The following is a 19,822-nucleotide window of genomic DNA, read 5'->3' as shown; positions in this document are numbered from 1 at the left end:
TAAAAACAACAGAATCAGACAAACCACTAAAACAGTGTTACCACAATAACCAAAACCACCTCCCTTATTAACACAAATACAAACACCATTATAAAACTGACCATTAACCCACCACTAACAACAACAGGAATATTGTTGTTTAAAATTACACAGAAGTATAAGAAAAAGGAATGGACTACACCTGACTCTGAAAAGATGGGACACCAATGTGATCCACTTTGGGGGCACATTCCATAAGCAGGGGGCACCATGTAAAAGGCCTCTCTCTTGTCATCTCCCACTGTGTTTCTGCCTGAGGAAACCCCTCTGGTTGGTTCCAACACCAAATGCTCTAGGGCACAGACATTTAGGGTATCTAGAAAATTTACCTCTTTGTCATGACTAGAACACATATATAGCCAGTCTATGTGAAGGTAGTTGAAGACACCCATTACTACATGTCTCCTTAATCAGATGGGTTTTTGATCCTCTATCAATTAGTGAGAAAAGAAATTGCATTCAGAAATTACCAAATTTCTCTTTGTGAAATCCTCATGGGTATGGTGCAGGGTATGTGTTGTGTTTTGTGAGTGTTCTTCCTTCCATTTTGCAGATATTCTCACCAGTGTCTTCTGCAGCCTTTTCAGGTGCCTGCATTCTGATGAAAGCCCAGCGGAAGACCTTGTGAGCTAACTCTTCTCATCGGACCTTTTCTGATTAGGAAGCATGGGCAGCTGGGGAGGCTGCAGAGTGCTGGAGAGATGGTTACTGCATAGAAGAACACACACACCGCCTCACCACAGCAAGGTAAGCTGGAAACCCCACATCCACAGAAATTCTCAAGTGACCTGAGAATGAGGCAAAAAAACAGAAGCCTGTTTTCACAGAGGAAGAAAACCTTTGAGAAACTGGAGGACTGATTCTGGCATAGTACTAATCTAGAGTCCTGCAGGGTTCAGGGGGAAAAATGTAATACAAAGTGTACTGGGTCGGGGTAATAATAAGAGGTCAGTGATTGAGGACTCTCTGATTCACCACTTCCATGATTGCACTTTCCCCCAGTTGAAAATGAATCCATACATTTATAAACATTTCTTTGGCAGATCCTTTGACTTTCTCATGTTGAGACTCCCAACTTTAAAACATGCAAATTTCATATTCTTTTGGCCTCACAGCCAGAAATATGTGAGATTAACCGATAAGGCAATTCGTAATATCAAATGAATGTAAATGTATTCATCAATTCAAAGCAATGCACAGTCTGTTTATATACACAATACACTAATAAATAGCCATGCATTAAAAAATAATGAGGTTTTCTACAAAACAACATCCTGTAGTGTATCAGGTCATAAAAAGATGCTTAAAAAAGGGACAGAAGATTATGGGTAAAATCTGATTAAAATACAAAATCCCTGTTATATTTGCAAGATAAAATAAATGTTTTATTAGTTAATTGTAAACAAAAGCACAAGTGCAGTAAAAGGTAATTAAAAATGTAAAAGTGCAGGGGGTGATTTATTTAACTGCAATAATTTTAATATTACAAGTGGGGTGTAAATTGGTAGCAGGCCTGTCATACCGAAATCATTGAAAGTTGCTCATTTTTTTACAATGAGTTATGGTCTTTGTTCTCCTTTTTTTACTTTCATTTTAAATATTTTAAAATGGCTTATGAATAATGCTGCTTCTAGGCTTTGTAGATCTTAACACAGAATCAGGCATCCATCCCCCTTTGTAGATGAGGATGTTTTAAAAAGACATCATAGAATTGGAAAGGACCTCAATTTTCATTTGATCTGAACAGATGTAAGGTCAATAGTAATAAACAGAAATAAGATCTTTTAATAAAATACCTTTCAAAAGTCACTTAGATTTTCTTTACTATGTTGTTTTGACATTTTAGGCCCAGTAGCCACCGTTGTATGAAGTAACCTCTTCACTGTGCTCCATGTACCCAACAAAAAGTACTGCATGGTTCATCTGAGGACAACAGTATAGGGGAAACAGGTTCAAATACCTGCTGTGTATAACCTGTCAGAGGCTTGGGGCTGTCCAGCTGGCCATAGATAAGACTCCGGGCTCCCAGCCAGTTCCAAACAATTGATTTATTTGACAAAGTTCAAATGTCCAGCATTTCCATTAACCTCCTTCCCCTTGTGCACAGTTGCTCCCTCTAATGTTACTTCCTCCTTTTCCGCACCCAGCATGCAAGTCTGCGAAAGCTGCTCCCCTTACTTCCTCTGTGTACAGCATGACTTGTCCCAGGCTCATCCTCCTCCCCCTCTACGTCAGACTGACTGTTAGACGACAAGCTGCTGATAATCTCTTTAGGCTCTCTATAACTGCTGGTTTCTGTCCTTTCATCTTTTCCCGTTTGCCTCTCCCTGACATAACCAACCTCACAGGGATGTTGTGGAGATCAAATGGACCCCAAATAAACTGCTTCCAGTATCCTTGGGAAAAGAACAGGATATAAATGGAATGAAAAATGTTGACAAAGGATCATAGAATTCTAGAGTTGGGGAGGACCTTGAGGGTCATCTAGTCCAATCCCCTGCAAAGCCGGAATTTCAACCAGATCATACATGACAGATGGTCATCCATCCTTTACTTAAAAACTGCCAAGGAAGGAGAGTCCACCACCTTCCGAGGGAGTCCATTCCACTGTTGAACAGCTCATACTGCCAGAAAGTTCTTCCTGATGTTTAGCTGGAATCTCCTTCCTTGTAGCTTGGAGCCACTGGTTGGTGTCCAAGCCTCTGGATCAGGAGAAAAGAAGTTTGCTCCATCCTCCATGTAACATTTTAAGATGGCTATAATATCTCCTCTCAGTCTCCTCTTTACCAGGCTAAACATACCTCAACTGTTTCTCATAAGGCTTAGTTCCCAACCCTTTCTCGTGTGGGTTGCCCTCCTCTGCACACATTCCAGCTTGTCTTCAGAACATCAGAACATTATAGCTCTGAATGTCAAGGTGAATTCACAGCTGCATGCATGTGTGAAATAGCTATCAAAGACCAAGTGTCGCAGAGTGAGCTTTCACATCACTAGATAGCACTGTACCTACTGTGCCATTTTATAGAGGAACTTTATATGTTCAGCTACAAGTCAACGAGTGATATTGGTAGCTTTAGGTCTCCACATGTGAAATGGAAATGTCAAGAGACTGCCTCACTGGGTTCTTAAAATTTTGTTTCTGAAGATCATATAGCCTTAGAATTAGAAGGGATCAAGGGGCTTCTCACCACGCTACCCGCCATGCACAGAGTAGAATTCATAAAGTGTGAGAAGATGACCCATTTTAACATCATACTTCCACTTACAGCTCTAGCAAAAATCTCAAACGAAAGCCAGTGCATTGGTAGAATGTTAGAGAATAACTTAACTGATGCCATCCCTAAGCAATCACCTTCACCCTATCAAACAAATCAGCTAACAAGCTGATCCTGAATGAGCGATACTATACTGCTAGGAGAAAGCAGAGGAACTTTAAAGCCATTCTTTAACTATCCTAAAATCACCACTGACATTACATGAACAGTGCCCTGGAATGGTGCACTGTTGTGCATCCCCCACAATCTATGAGATTAGCACAAACTTAAATAACCAACACAATAAAGGAGAAATAAAACTGGTGAGTTCTGCCCCGCTTCCAAAGCATCAGATTGTGTTTTAGCTGTAGCATCAGGAGCTGATTCCTAGCCCTGAACAGGCCTGCGTAACCTGTGATCCATCACACCAGAGGTAGTCCTTCATTAAGATATTATAGCCTACTAAGTGTTTTGTATCTCCTGTTTTACAGTCCCAGGCTGGCAGCAAAAACAGTTTTATTATACCCTCTGTATACTAAGCTGGCGAGTTGCATTTGACTTGGTCAGAAACAAGATATTCAAATGTAAGATTTGGGTGAACATGTCTTCTACATTACAGGGCAGAGTTCTCTGTTTGAAGGTATCCAACATTTCAAGGACTGTATACGTTGGGAATCTGAGGTAAGAGATCCACAAAGCGGAAGTTGCTCCCATATCCAGTCACAACACAGAGAGAGCTTAAGGTCCTAAATAGTTTACTGCTGTAGAACATTAGGCTTCAGTAATGCAGTGCTGGATGTTTATAAACACACACAGGCTTTATAGATAAAGATAGAGATATATACAAGCACAAAATATTTCTTTTGCTTCAGTTTCAAGATGTAACACAGAGTATGTCCAGCTCATGGACAGAAGTACAGACCAGGCACTGTATAGGGGGCACTGGGCCATTACCATAGCAACTGGTTTACTGACTTTGCACCTGTTGGCTTATCTCATACATGGGATGATTTATGCTCATGGAGGAAATTAACCGCTTCCTCCATGTCCCATTCCAAGTCTGGTTTAAGATAAAGAACCATAGCAAGGGCAAACAGGAGCTTTGAAGTTGTCCATTAACTGAGACTGAGCCAGCACCCAGATCACCTGATCACAGTCTTTCCTCCTCAGGTAAAATGAATTATATTTCTGTTTAAATTATAACACTTATTTCTAAATTTGCATTTATACCTGGAGTTGCATTCAGTGCTGCTATTCTGCTAGTGCAGCAGAATTCCACTTGCATAATGGATCCCCCCTTCCTCTCTTATCCCCTGTAGCCTCCTGCACACTCTCAAAATCTCTTCCAAAGGATAGGAAGACCCTCCAGAACAGATTCTGACTGTGCACAGGGAGAGGAGGGGAAGGGATGTCCTGTTGCCCAAATAGAACTCTGTATTCACAGTGTTGGATATGGTTAGTGTTGTCAGCTCTGACTGAGGAAAATTCCTAGAGAGGTGAAATTCCTATGTGTTGCTTTTCCCCTCCAAATGCTGGTTAGAATTCACAGACCCCTTTAAACAGCAAGCTCCCAGGAGAGAGAGTGTCTCCCTAGACAACTGTTCACTCTCTGAGGCCATATCTGTCATCCTTCCTAAACTTGGGATATTCTCCCTGCCTGCATCCAGGCAGCTGGCACGACAGCTTCAGACTGAAGGACTTGAAATTAAAAGTGATGTTTTTTACCTTAAAGCTGGGTTGGCTTGCCCTCGGCAATGTGAAAGCGGCCACCTTACTTCAGATAAATATTTATAAATATGATGCATAAAGGGGGGGGGGATCTAAAGTGGAAAACAGGCATACCTCTTACATACTTTCACTCACTTGTTTCCAAAAAGTTAAGTAGCACTTAATTTCGAGTTATTTCAGCAGTTAAGCTTACATGTCTTTCTACTATTGAGGGCTAGAATTTTTTTATTTTTTATTTGCTATGAGAAAGAAATTGTCCTTTAAAAGAGCTGAATGTTAAGAGAATTAAAAAACAACAACACCTACCTACTAGAATACTCTTATAGGTACTTTGACTGAACAAACTCACCAAAACGATGAAGTTTCTCTTACTGTCACTCAAAGGTCTGACTCCCTTGTACCTGAAAATACTTCCAACAAATCCACCTGGCACCCACACACTTAGCACAATGCATAAATTGTGCCTTTCTACTTGGAATCTACCATGGGTGCTTCTATTCTGTGACATTGGATACAAAGTTGTCAGGTCCGTGTTCATGTCATCATGACATGATGTTTGCCAGGAGAAAGGGTAAGCACTTTTGACAGACCAGTCAGGTGACCATAATCTCTCTATCTCGTTTCTTGTTGATTGTGGCCACTACTGTACTAGCTTTTATCACTGCGTCACTTTGTTGTGGTGTTCTGATAAGTGCTGTCCCCCACCCAAAACAGAATGAAGCCCACTATCTTTATATGCTTTGATCAGGCAAAGGATCCAGCAAATAACATAGTCGCAAATAGTTATGTGGATAGAAATTATACATACACATTGTCTAGCTGAAATTTTGGCAGACGAGGAAACCACAGTCTAAAATGCATATATACATATAAACCATATTTCTTGATGTTATATTACAGGGATCGGTCTTTGAAAGTAAAGAAATAAAGGACATTCATTTAAATTGGGCAGGAAGGCAAAACAAATAGAACAAGTCTCTTTTGAAAAATCACAACTTATAAATAGCAACCCAAACTGTCTGTCTGACTTAGTGGGCATATGAGGTTTAATTTAGTTCTCAGTATGTCAATGAATTCCAGATGATTTTTTGCAGTCGTGTATTATGGGTACCATATCTCTGGGTTTCATAGTGTCTTCAGAAGCCAGAACTGTGGCTGTTGTATCTTTTAAGAAATGGTGTGTGAGTTTCTTTAAAAAAATAAAATTAAATAGGTAGTCAAATGAAACATGGCAGAAAAAATAATTCTCTCTCTCTGGAAAAGCAAAAAGAATTAGTGAAAGGAAATGAAAACTTCAGATGTTTGCTTTCTCATGTCTTGCTTGTATTGGCCCTGATTCTGGAATTACTTATGAGTATGTTTAAACTTAAACACCTGAGCAGCCCCTAGGAGGTCTGAAGCAAAAGAAAATTACATCTGTTGTAAATTATTAGGGGGATCAGGTTCATGTTGCTGAGTGATAGAGACGGAATGCTATTCCTAGGAACACATAAAAATGATTGGGAGAAGTCTTCACAGAGTTATTAAAGCAAAGCACCCTTTTGCCCTGGGTGTAGGAGACAAGAATCAGGCTAAAAGAATCAATAGCAGATTGCACCAAAGTGATGAATCATGAAGCACCACAATAATAATAATAATAATAATAATAATAATGATGATGATGATGATGATGATGATGATGAGGTGGTGAAGCAAGTGATCGCTTAAGTGCTTTACCACAAGCATGGCTGGCCCATCCATTAGGCCAGATGACTCACTCCAAGCTGCAGATTTTGAGGTATTATTAGAGGGCCACAAAGTATTGAAAATTTACACACACACACACACACAATATATATGTGTGTGTGTGTGTGTGTGTGAGAGAGAGAGAGAGAGAGAGAGAGAGAGAGAATGAATATATGATAGAGGAAGAACATGCCATGTGGATTTTCTGTCTCACACATCAAAATGTCTTGAGCCATGTCTGATCACAAGCTTAGTTCCAAGTTAGGTACACCACCATTTAAAGCACGTACACACAAAGGCAGTTGTTCAGACACCAGCTCCACTATCTTCACTTTTTATCTATGATGACAAGAAAAGTCATCATGGATAGAATAGAAGCCTGAAAATGAATCTCTGATTGGTTATTTTGTTCTGATTTCTTCCTCTTGCGTGTAACCAGTTCAAACAGAAACCTTAGAACCTCTCAAATGCATAGATGAAGCTGAAAGTCTGTGTTTTATAGTGAGAGATTTCATATTACATTCTCTCCTACTGTAAAAGAGTGGGGTGGTTGTGTGTGCATGTGCAATGAATAGCTTGTAGCAGAGGCAGATTTAGAGAAGCACAACTAGTTTGGTCACACTGGGCATGGAGCCTTGGGAGCACTGCAGGGGTTGCCACAACTATGACATAGAATGGAAGGTGAGAGGTGGAGAGGCAACAATTTTTGGTGTTGCACAGGGCACTGCTGGAATTTGAGACCCCAAGGACTGCCACTGCTTGGAGGACAGAGCATTCATAGTCTCTTTTTGGTTCTGGAATTCTTTTCCCACATATAATTTTGACCTATCTGGATCTTATATGCATCACAGCAACCACACTACAGCTAATTTTGAAGAGGCACCATCATTCAGGCCTTTCTTCATGAGTGGCTGAGGTCATATGATGGCCATAGGAGAAGTCTGATCATGCTAGAGCCAAGCCCTTGATAATCCAGTTATGTACACCTACCACCAAGCATAGCATTTGGCTTTCAGTCCATGTTGATAAGCCAGAGGCTTTTATGATAAGTACCATGCTTCCTAATGTCATGCGAGTGAATGGAATCTTAAGATAGTGTGAATGCGTGTGCCATGATGGAGTGAAAATGACCACTATGCGGGGTGGAATTTGCATTTCGATGCAGGTCATGAGAAGTGTACAGCAGTAACACAACTGTGGTAAACTAATTCTCCAACTCATCGTAAATCTAACTTCTAATGCTCAGTCACGTATCTCATGGCAGTATAAAGAAATGAAAACATATGATTCAGATTAAAACATAAATCTGAAATATAGCAACAGAGATTGGGAAAGAGTATAATGAAACCACCAAAGTTTGTCCTTCTTCAATTATTGTGGCTAGACCAAATAAATTGTGATTCGTATGAATTCAACCACCTTTAATATTTTCCCATGGAAAGGTAGGAGAGATATATGTACATAGATCAGTAGATTGATAGTAGATGTAAAATGTAAATACAGTGGTACCTCGGGTTACATACACTTCAGGTTACATACTCTTCAGGTTACAGACTCTGCTAACCCAGAAATAGTACCTTGGGTTAAGAACTTTGCTTCAGGATAAGAACAGGAATCGTGCTCTGGCGGCGTGGCAGCAGCAGGAGGTCCCATTAGCTAAAGTGGTGCTTCAGGTTAAGAACAGTTTCAGGTTAAGAACGGACCTCCAGAACGAATTAAGTACTTAACCCAAGGTACCACTGTATATAATGTTTAAAATTCATTTAATATGCCAGGGTTGCATTTAAAGCCACATCTAATGAAATATTAAATTTCACAGGAGCCTTCCCATTGATTTCCACAGGGTATGTGCTCTGTTTTCTTTCCCTCTTCAACTTTGAGAGCAACAAATGGACCAGCCATTAGAAGGTTAAGTGTCCAATCTTTCACGCTACATTGAACTAAATGGAGCTGGCAGTGGTGCAGTAGTGTGAAGATCACAGCCTAAAGGTGCAATCCGAAAAAAAGATAACTTTGGACTTAACTTTTATTGATACAGATGGGATTTATTTCCATGTTTATGTGTTCAGAATCAGGACATGAGAGAGTAAATCCTAAAAGGAATACTGAATTAGAAATTCTTAGCCTGGAAAATAAGAAAAAGTGTCATTAAGTACTTCAAAGGCATTATTATTATCATCATCATCATCATCATCATCATCATCACCACCGTTACTATTATTCTAATTATTATCACTATTGTTGTTGTTAAAATTTCTATACCACCCTTCATCTGAGGACCACATGCCATTCTTCTATTATTCCACCACTGAGCAGCTCATATCACCAGGATGGTCTTCCTTAGGTCTAGTCTAAATCCTACCCCACCACTCAGTAATTTGAAGCCAATGGCTCAGGTCCTACCCTCTGGAAAAAACAGAAAATGCATTTGCTCCATCATCTATATGACAGCCTTTTAGATATTTGAAGATGGTTATCATGTCACCTCTTAATTGTCTCTTCAGGCAACATAGGGAAAAGACAATTTTCACTAAATATGTCAATGAGTGCTCTAAAACATATGCAAACATTGGTTTATACTGACTGACATATTGATGTTCAGATACAGAAAACAGAAATGTTAAATGCTACAAAACATAAGCCTCTTTCAAATTATGCCATGTTCTATCAATGAATGAACAGTGAACAAGGCTGTATCTAATAACCTCATCCCCAACAATAGGCACTTTGGCCTGCCCCACCCATTGGGATCCATGCATTCAGCTCAGATGTCTACAACACAGAAGCCTCTATGGGGACAGCAGTTCTCATGATCTAGAACATTATTGAACATTCATCCTGCTTTGCTTATGTGGTTGTTAGGCTATGTCTAGTCTTTATTTAGCGTTTGTTCCGATATGTCTGTGGATAGATTATATAACAATCAGCATGCACCCTGATTTGTTTGTAAAGTCCATCAATCATTTGTTCAGTGAAAGTCCTTATCACTAGCTGCAAAATAACGTGTTTCCATTGTAAAGTGGAATTGTTGCACTCGGGTGACACAGTGATTTAGTCTGCTTTAGTTGTGCAAACCTAAATTTCCAGTATGCACTTGAATCGCTCTTGCAAAATGCTGACCATCTGCAGGTGACTTTTTGTTCCTACAAAGCTTTCTTACTGAGCTGGGCAGGCTCCAGTCAGATTTAATGGACTGCCCTAATGCCCCTATTTAAAACCTCAATCTGCCCAGGTACAGAGGAAATGGATAATGAAGAACTCATAAGCTGCAGCAAAGGTGTTCTATAAAGCCTTCTCTTTCTGTTTTCTCATTCTCTCTCTCTCTCTCTCTCTCTCTCTCTCTCTCTCTCTAACTTGAATCTTTCCACTTCATTAATTTTACACATTTAAAAGTTTTACTCCTCCTATCATCATTAGATACCTGAGAAAATGTTCTCATTGCTTAAAGGTTTCCAAATGATTAACTTATTCTTTTTTTATGACATAATTCTCATTGAGTAGAATTTCATTTGTTTTTGCAAGAAGGAGAAATGGGTAATAGCTACGCCCAGTTTCAACATAATACTGCAACCTAGCTCTGAGATCCTGTGTAGAACACTATTCAATGTTTTGTAATTAGCCAATTTGCTTAAAACATCAAACCCAGTGGGAAGAGGTTCTATCCAGAGAAGGATTACTAATTAAACTATTCACCAAACTTAAGCATCAGCTTCCTGGTAGAGGAGTTCATTTAAGGACACTTCTTGGTGGACATACCTCTCTTCCATATCATCTGTAGAGACCCTTAGTATGCAGCATACACTGTAATAACATCTGGACTTTATCCTTACTGAAAGGTGTATGTTTTTCCATCATAATGTATTTCAGTGAATACTGTAGGTGAAAAGGATCATAATTTTTTTTGTACATGTCACAGCAAAATCTCATTGATAGGATCAGTCAGATTCTATGCAGTGATTTGGGATTTTAAAAGGGATACCAAGATAATATTATCATCTTAAATAGATACATTGAAATTTTACTTATATTTAGGTATATACTGCATCTTTCAGTATGTTTATAGCTGGCACTGGCAAACCTAAACATATGAAACCAGAGAGCTCACATGCTTCCATTCACACGCATGCCTGGCATGTCCCATTTTCCAGTTTGCACTTTTGGCTACCAATGCCAATCTTTCCTTTGTACAATCTGAGGCTGCTTCAAGTATGTGAAGAGGAAGCTGATATAGCTTCGCCTTTCCATTGCATTTCATTTTGGCTTTCCTTGCTCTTTCTGGGGTATAAAAGCAGAGACATAACCTTGCCAACAAAGGTCCATATAGTTAAAGCTATGGTTTTCCCAGTAGTGATGTATGGAAGTGAGAGATGGACCATAAAGAAGGCTGATCGCCGAATAATTGATGCTTTTGAATTATGGTGCTGGAGGAGACTCTTGAGAGTCCCATGGACTGCAAGAAGATCAAACCTATCCATTCTGAAGGAAATCAGCCCTGAGTGCTTACTGGAAGGACAGATCCTGAAGCTGAGGCTCCAATACTGTGGCCACCTCACAAGAAGAAAAGATTCCCTGGAAAAGACCCTGATGTTGGGAAAGATTGAGGGCACAAGGAGAAGTGAACGACAGAGGACGAGATGGTTGGACAGTATTCTCGAAGCTACCAGCATGAGTTTGACCAAATTGCGGGAGGCAGTGGAAGACAGGAGTGCCTGGTGTGCTCTGGTCCATGGGGTCACGAAGAGTCGGACACGACTAAACGACTAAACAACAACAGGTGGTATTATGAGGTTTCTCAAGTTTTGAGTAAAAGACACAAAAAATATCATTCTCCTAGTCTCTGCAGCACAAACGTGAGTTTTCATTCTATTGAGATCATGATGACACCCTAATAAAACACAAATATAATGAATATAAATACAGACAGTTTTCAGCAGGCATGTGTACACTTACTGCAGATCCCAAAAATTCTACTTTCTCCAATGCAAGATGTTCAAGTATGTAATGGAGCAACGGCTTGTATTTCTCTCTTTTCAAAATGTTTTGCACAGGTGACATTGTTAATTAGATGCTTTTGAATTAACTTAGAGCAGAAGTGGGGAACCTGTGGCCCTTCAGATAATTCTCATCAGACCTTAGCCATTGGATCTGCTGGCTTGGGCTGATGGAAGTTGCCATCCATCAACATCTGGAGAACCACAGGTTGGTCACCCCTAACAGAGACTACAATGAGAAATATAAATTTTTGTCTCATGGATAGGTTGCATCTATGCCATTGAGGGAAACAGAGGTCAGACGGATAGACCAAGCTATAGAAAGGAATGGAGATTAATTCAATAGCTGGTGCTTCATCATTTATTCTGCTTCCGATGCTTTGGTTATGTCACCAAAACAGCACCACCTGTGTATGAGAGACTGATATCAGCAGACTTGGAGGAAATCACAAGCTTTGTGGAAGTATAAACATATGTGAGGCAGGGGGCGACAGGAACCTTCCAAACAGCCAACCAGAACAGTACACCTTCCAAGTGCCCCAGGAAAAATGGGACATCCTGTTTTTTCACAGAAAATTTGGGGGGCCATTTTGGATGCCATGATCCTGTGCGTTCTCATGCCAAAAAAGCACTTTTTCAGGATGAGAGGAAGGCACAGGCCACGTGACTTGCCCAGGAATGCCTTCTGGAAGACACAGGATGGTTTTGCATCAGAAAAAGTTGGATGGTATGGAACTGTGGGTGTTCAGTCCCATGGAAGGCTTATTGAGGGTGGTGGGGAAACTATGGGAAGGAGCACTTGGAATCCTGAACATCACTACGCCACACTACCACATATTGTTGCAAGTCCCCCTTGTTATCATTTATTGTCATCCCCTTCAGATCTTTGGAACTGAAAAAGGCAAGGAATCAAACCCAATAAAAATCAAGATGCAACTGAACCTCGGCATATGTAACCAACTTCATATTCCTCCCTTGTTTACTCCTGACTTCCATCCCCTCTGCTGTTGAATTTTAGGTTGCAACTCCCTTGGGGCAGGGACCTTTCCTCTTGCAGTGTGCACCGCACTGTGCACACTAATCCAATACAAATAAACAGGCAATGCCTGTACTGCAAAACATGACTCCTCCAGGCACTGTTACTGCGCTCAGTTCACAGGCCTTTTCAAACATGGTGGTGGGTGGTACTGGTTAGGAGCAGGCTATGTTTGAAAGAAGGAAATCCATAACAAGATAAGAAGAAAGCAGTATCAATTGCAATAACAGTTGTAGCACGTTCCACTTTTTCTCTATACTATTTGAAGCAAGTATAAGACCTAGCAAGGGTTGAAGATTATTCCTTTTGCCTTCTGAACAATAGGGTTTTTATCCCATCAGTTCTCTGTTACTTCCATCCACAAAGTTAGATACCCACCCAAGTTGTTTCAGCAATTATTAATGAAATATAATATATCTGAATTGCTGTTTTAACTGGATCTGTTACTTGAACACACAGTATTCAGAGCCCTCCAGAAATTGATGGAAAAAAGAGTTCACATTTTTTTAAAAAAATGCCCTAGGGATTACATCATGCAGCTTGAGAGCCAGGCTGTGTACACACTATACCTTTAAAGGATGTTCAAAGCATCTTATTGCCTCAAAGAATCCTGGGTACTGTAGTTTGTTAAGAGTTTCTGGAAAAAGTAACACTGTAAGTGGTAAACTACAATGCCCAGAATTCTTCAGGGGAAAGAATTTTCTCTAAAGGTATGGGGTATACACAGCCCCAGCTATTGAGCTGAGTGTTAAATGTCAACCTGGGAAAATAAAAATGGGGAGAACTGCCAAATGGTTTGAATATTATTCATGAAAATTAAAAGGTGTGGTGCATGCATCGGCTGGGGGGAGGGTGGGAGTCACCATTAGACTTTCCTGGTAGGAATATGCAAGTTTTATATTCAAAATTTCAGAATCATTATTAGTTCACAGTCCTGATTTCAAACATAAGTGATCTTCTCCTTATTGACAGGCAGTTCATGACCACTGCACAATCTGACACACGTAGTTTGATCATATTGCATAATGATGCTTCCTAAAACATGCTCATATCCACAGACACTTCATTCTGGGTGACCTCTCTTCTGTATCCCAGAACATGTAATTTACTTAAAGCTATTGGTCAAGGAAATGATGCATTTTCCATGGAATTCAACTTTGCAAGTTTTAAATTCTCAAACTGGAGAAGTATAAACCTCACGGGATTGTTTATGACTGACACAATATTTTATCTGCATACTGAAAAAACACACTTATCAAATGAAAGAGAAGAAGAGAAATTACCGGAGATTTGATCTCCCTTACAGCTCCTAATAGTAAAATACGCTGTGTGATTAATGAACCTGTCAGCTGTAATGGGAAGAATATGTAACAACTAACTGTGCATTACTTGTTTGTGATTTTTATCTTATATAAACTCAGCCAAGTGTAATATGATAAGATTAACTCTTTATACATTTAAGGTAACATTAAAATTATACATCTTTTTCTACATCCCTGTTCTTCCAGTTGCATTAAAATTGAGACTTCAAGAATGCATTTCCTTAAATCAGTCCTTATTTAGCATATCTGAGTCTTGCTATAAATATTAAGACATGAGAGAAGAAAGAGACGTTGCAATCTCTAATGTGTGCTTTCTTGTCACAGCTAGTTTGCTCCTTCAGGTCTGTTTCCTACTGCTCACTGACTGTTTAATTTGGTGATGTGGAATACACCCTTGCAAGGACACTGCTGGCATAATACTACTTGTGAAAATGGGTAGAGGGAAACTGGTTCTTTGGCTTTATAGGCGAGCATCCTTTCTGAACCTCTCCTTTCTGAAAATAAACATACAATTACAAATCATACAGCATCTAGCACAGTGCATTACATTTGCTACTGCAGGCAGAAAAATCATTATGTGGTCTGCCAAGATCACAATCTATTATCAGTTGGGCCCTGACGGAGGGACTTTGGAAACCACTGCCCTAAGGCCATGAGAGCTCCATCACATCTCCTTTCCGTGTCTGAAAACACACAAGGACTATACCTCCAGTCATGAGTTGCTTCAGGATACATAGCTCCTAACTACAGCCTGTGCTGTTAGGACTGGTACGCTCTACACAACCTCGATCTCATAATAAAGCTGTCCAATCTGGACGTAGCAACTGTCATTCATGTCTGCCTAACCTTGAGGCTAGACTACTGTAGTGCACTCCTTCCCTGTGGGGCTGCCTTAGGGCAAAACTAAAGGTTACATGCAGTAATGGTCCTTTAAATACTCCTTTTAACAGAATGGGGGGCGGTGAGGGGGTGAGGGAGGGGAATTGCTTCGGGACAGAAACTCAGGATAAGAGTTTGGTGCAGTGTTCAGCCATTTATGCACTTATCTGTGGTGTTTCTGGTGCAAATTTGCCCACATTCATTGGTGTATTTTAGATGCTTGACTTAGTTTATGCCCTTTAGATGACTGTGCATTCCAATGTGTGTTAAGATTACTCTGCTGCATTTGAGAGCCTGCCTTGCTTGTTCTGCTGAATGGAGTCCTTGAATTCTGTTCTAAAGTCCTTCCCTGCTAGCACCTCTGCCTATGTTTGGAACTCCACAGGAGAAAGTGCTTTGGAGTGGGGAAATTGCAAGCAGGCAAGGAAAGGCTGCTGCTCCTCCTCCTCCTCCTCCTCCTCCTCCTCCTCCTCCTCCTCCTTCTTCTTCTTCTTCTTCTTCTTCTTCTTCTTCTGTCTTGATCACTCCTCATCCAGAGCATATGAAAACTATGAAAATTGTGGCTAATATCTGTGTTCTGCCTCCACTGTATACCTCTGACAACAAAAGTTTCTGGCAACCACAAGTAGGAAAGACGCTGTTGTGCTTGAGTCCTGCTTGCAGGCTTCCCATAGGAATCTGGTTGGCCACTGTGAGAACAGGATGCTGAACTAGATGGGTCTTTTGTCTGATCCAGCAGTGCACTTCTCATGCCCTTCTCTAAAGCGAGAGAGGACCACAGAAATTGCATTGCAGCAATGCTCCAGGTTCTGCAATGCAATTTCCTCTAGCCCTAGTCAGCATGGTCAATGGTCAGAGATGATAAGATTCATAGTCCCACATCCGGACGGCACCATGTTGGCTACCTATGCAGGGTATTAATAGCAAGCAGAAACAGCAATCTAGCTTTCCAGAGTTCCCTTGCCCTACCCCCAGCTTTGCATCAGTTCCTCAAACTAGACAGGTACACATCAAAGTCTATCAAATGCTGGTCGCAAAATGGGCAAAACTGAAGGAGACAGGAAAATAATTTCACTGACCCATTTCACTTGTTTATGAAAGGCCACTGCTTTTATTACTTCTCTGCTACGTCCAGTAGCTACTATTAGAATCAGCAATTTAAGAAATCGTTCTGGGGAAAATAACATTTGCATTCATACTATGATTAAACTTAAAATAGTCACAGGGTCTCTGATTTTATGCATGTTTCAAAAAATATATATTAACAGATGATTAAGCACTTCAGAGAGATGGAGGGGGAAAGGCATTTACAAGGTTTGTCTTCAGTGTTGGCAGGAAATGCCTTCTCTGGCTTGTTTTCCTGCTGCTGCCATATGAGAAGTCAGTTAACATGTTAACATGTTTGGCATGCCAAAAGAAAAGTCCTTAAACCGCACCCACAGACATTAATGATAGACTTTGTAAAGGTTATTAATAATCTGCATTCATGTTTTACTGCCAGATGCCAAGAAAAGCACTCTGCTCCTTCAATAAAAGCACTCTGCTATTTGAATTTGTACCGTTAAAGAGCAAGGAAATTCTTAGGAAGGGTATTTTGAGTAACTATAATAATAACGTTTCATTTGCATTCATGTCAGACAACGAGAATTTAATATTTAATATTTTACATTCTTATTCATTATTTACCACTAGGATACTGCAGGATGGAAGGGGCATCAAGCAACCCACAGAGAAGCGGGGCTCAAAGGAAATTAAACAGAGTGCAGCCTTCTCTTCTCTTCTCCTCCACTTTTTCTGGGGTTAGAGTTGCTGGGCTCACCTAGCAGGTTCTGGGAGCAGGCCAAACTCTCTGGGTCTTCAAAGAAACTCCTACACATGTTGAAAGAAAACATGGAGGAAGTTGTGGGGCCATGTGGAGTAGCCTCACTCACTACTCCATCTCACCATCCCTTGACATCTTCATGTCCAGCTGGCATGGGAAGGAATTCTACCTGCATTCAGGTGCACAGGAGTATAGCTTTTCCATGGAGGGAAGGACACCAATCAATTGGGGTTGGGAGGCAGCAGAATGAGGCAGTCAGTTGGGGAGAAGGTGGGGGGTGAGGACGGGATGAGTAATGGAGGAAGAACGAGAAAGACTATAGGGCATGAGACCTGCCAGGAGGCTACCCCTCAAGGGTGGGTTGGGTGTATGGAGGAGGGACTGGTCACATGTGCTGATGAGTTGGACAAAAGGGCTGCCTGGCCATTGCTGGGATCAGTCAAATGGTCCTTGCAACAGTCCTCCTGATTGACTTAGATAAGTCTGGTTTCTCCTCATTTATGAGTATGGTGTTATACCCTGGATTCAAGCTTGGGGTCCCCTGAGACACATACATACACACAACACATAGTGAAACAAGGTAAAACATTCCATTTACAGCCCATGTGCTCCTGCTGTCTATGGACCTTTGGCTGGGAGTGGAGTAAAGAAAACTATCCTATGGTGTTTTACATTTGTGTGGTTAGGGAGCAGTGGTTAGGGAGCAGCTCTGTGGAGCTTATCATATGGGAACCCTGGGAGCACCCTCTGTTATGGCCAGTCATGCAAATATGAGTGGGACCATGTTACTCCAAGACTTCCGCCTCCTGCATCCCAGTCTCTGTCCTGTCTGAGGTGCCCCTGAATGTTGCAGTTGTTGGTGTGTGGCTGTGGCTGCCTCTTGTTGCATCTGCCCCAAAATGAGTTTTTTCTTCCCCAGAGGCTCTCAAATCCTTGTCCAGGAACTTGTGTGTGTTCTAGATGAGCTATATAAGTGTTGTATTACATGCTCTTTCCACCCTTTCTGTGCTTTCTTCCAAACTGGTGCTTGTGAGGGGCACAATGGGATTTCAACCTCAAGGGATGCATGAAGACTGGTAGCTCCAAAATCATCCTTCCCTGAGCTCCTGACGGCTCAGTGGTGCTGTGATATCCTTTTGAATACTGAGTGTGTTTTGATTCAGGGAGGTGTGCTGGGAGTAGAGATAAAAGGATCTGTCACAGTTCTCTCAGTTTCTCATTTGTCCAATCTTAAATTTGGTTCTCACATTTCTGCAGCAATTTTGCAAATCCTCATGAGAATACATCTAATAAACACATGTTTGTATACACAACTGACTAAAGTACACATTTTTGCAAGCACTGTCTCCTAATACAGTGCATTTTGTATGTTATCTTCTCTAATGTATTCCTTCCTTTATATATCATTTTTATGCCCATGTTTACCTAGTATATTCATTTTCGTAAGCATTGGTTGGAGAATGGCATCACAAAATTTGAATAACTGAGAATTTCAAATGTGACTCTGATTTGGTTCTGATATTGTTTCAGAAAGTGCAAATTGGATGAATTCAACATTAAATGTGAACATGATCTATTTTTTTCTGCCATCCCTAGCTGGGAGTATATTCTTGGTGTAGAAAAGGTAAAGGTAAAGGACCCCTGACAGTTAAGTCCAGTTGCGAACGAATCTGGGGTTGTGGCGCTCATCTCGCTTTACTGGCCAAGGGAGCTGATGTTTTGTCCGCAGACAGTTTTTCCAGGTCATGTGGCCAGCATGACTAAGCCGCTTCTGGCAAAACCAGAGCAGCGCACGGAAACACTGTTTACCTTCCCTCCAGAGCGGTACCTATTTATCTACCTGCACTGGCATGCTTTCGAACTGCTAGATTGGCGGGAGCTGGGACCGAACAACAGAAGCTCACCCCGTCACAGGGATTCGAACCACCGACCTTCCAATCGGCAAGCCCTAGGCTCAGTGGTTTAGACCACAGCGCCACCTGTGTCCTTGGTGTACTCATTATGAATTCACTGACTCCCGCCATGGGTGTGTGCCGTGGTGTTGGTGACTCAGGCACAGTTTCCTCAACTGAATGGATATGCAATTCAGCAGTCACTCAGCTGACAGAGCTGCAGCATCTCCCAGGTCCAGCCCAGTGCAATTGATATATAGGATTCGCCTTGTTGGCATCCTTGTCTTCTTGGGAGTCAATGGAAGAGTGTGCCTTTAGGGGTAAAGTCAAACCTTTGTAGAATTACAGCACCTTCTGTGGCTGTAGGGGGGGCATGTTTTCTTGCAGGTGTGGCAGACAAAGGCATATGGTTTTGCTGCTACAGGTGCACCATGACATTTCTTCTCTCTGTGCCCCTCCCTGCAGTCATTCCTCCTGTGGTCACTGGATACAGGATACGGAACCTGACTGTCTATTTCCAGGCCCTGTGATCGTCTGCAAGTGATTCCCATATAGTGGGGTTAATGTTGCCAGCCTTGATGTCACGTTTACAGACATCTTTGTAATGCACATTTAGAATCTATCGGAATATCACCTAGCCAAACTGTGCATGGAATATTATTATTAACCAATTTTTCCTTGGTACATATACATTTCTCTAATTAACATCTACATTTACTTCCAGTGACTCCCAATTTCAATTATGCTGAAAGCTTTTGCTTTGATGCAATGCTTCTGTAAGTTGGTTATTTATATATATATTTTACAAGCATGAAGGGGTGTTAGTCGTCAAGACATCATGAATAATATGATGAATGCCTAGACAAGACAGTGAAAAGATTTTGTGGCTGTCATCATCCACTGGATAATGTTATCTGCTGCAGAATATGTTGTGCTGTATCGTGTAATATATTGCAAGGAATGCACAGTATGATTGGGCATCTTAAATGCTTTCAGTTGCACAGCCATTTGCAATGAGTTTTTTTTATCACATTATGACAAGGAAATAAAGGGGGGAAAGGGGAAAAATAAAGATGGACAAATAGTTTTAGGGCTGTTTGCGTAACAATATCTGGGTGCTTCTACAATGGTTCT

The 19,822-nt window shown here is 41.0% G+C and overlaps 1 long non-coding RNA gene across 1 annotated transcript; it reads right to left on the bottom strand.

The window, feature by feature from the left end:
* Positions 1–1,610: 1,610 nt before the first annotated feature.
* On the bottom strand, positions 1,611–16,287 carry LOC308592663. The gene is made up of 3 exons (XR_014010610.1): positions 16,054–16,287; positions 2,377–2,435; positions 1,611–2,013 (listed from the first exon to the last, which is right to left on the bottom strand). It is a non-coding gene; the product is annotated as an uncharacterized lncRNA (long non-coding RNA).
* Between the last annotated feature and the right edge of the window lie 3,535 nt (positions 16,288–19,822).

This window comes from Podarcis bocagei, assembly GCF_964188305.1.
Source record: "Podarcis bocagei genome assembly, chromosome: 8".
Taxonomy (NCBI): domain Eukaryota; kingdom Metazoa; phylum Chordata; class Lepidosauria; order Squamata; family Lacertidae; genus Podarcis; species Podarcis bocagei.
This window is presented reverse-complemented; position numbering and strand designations above follow the sequence as displayed.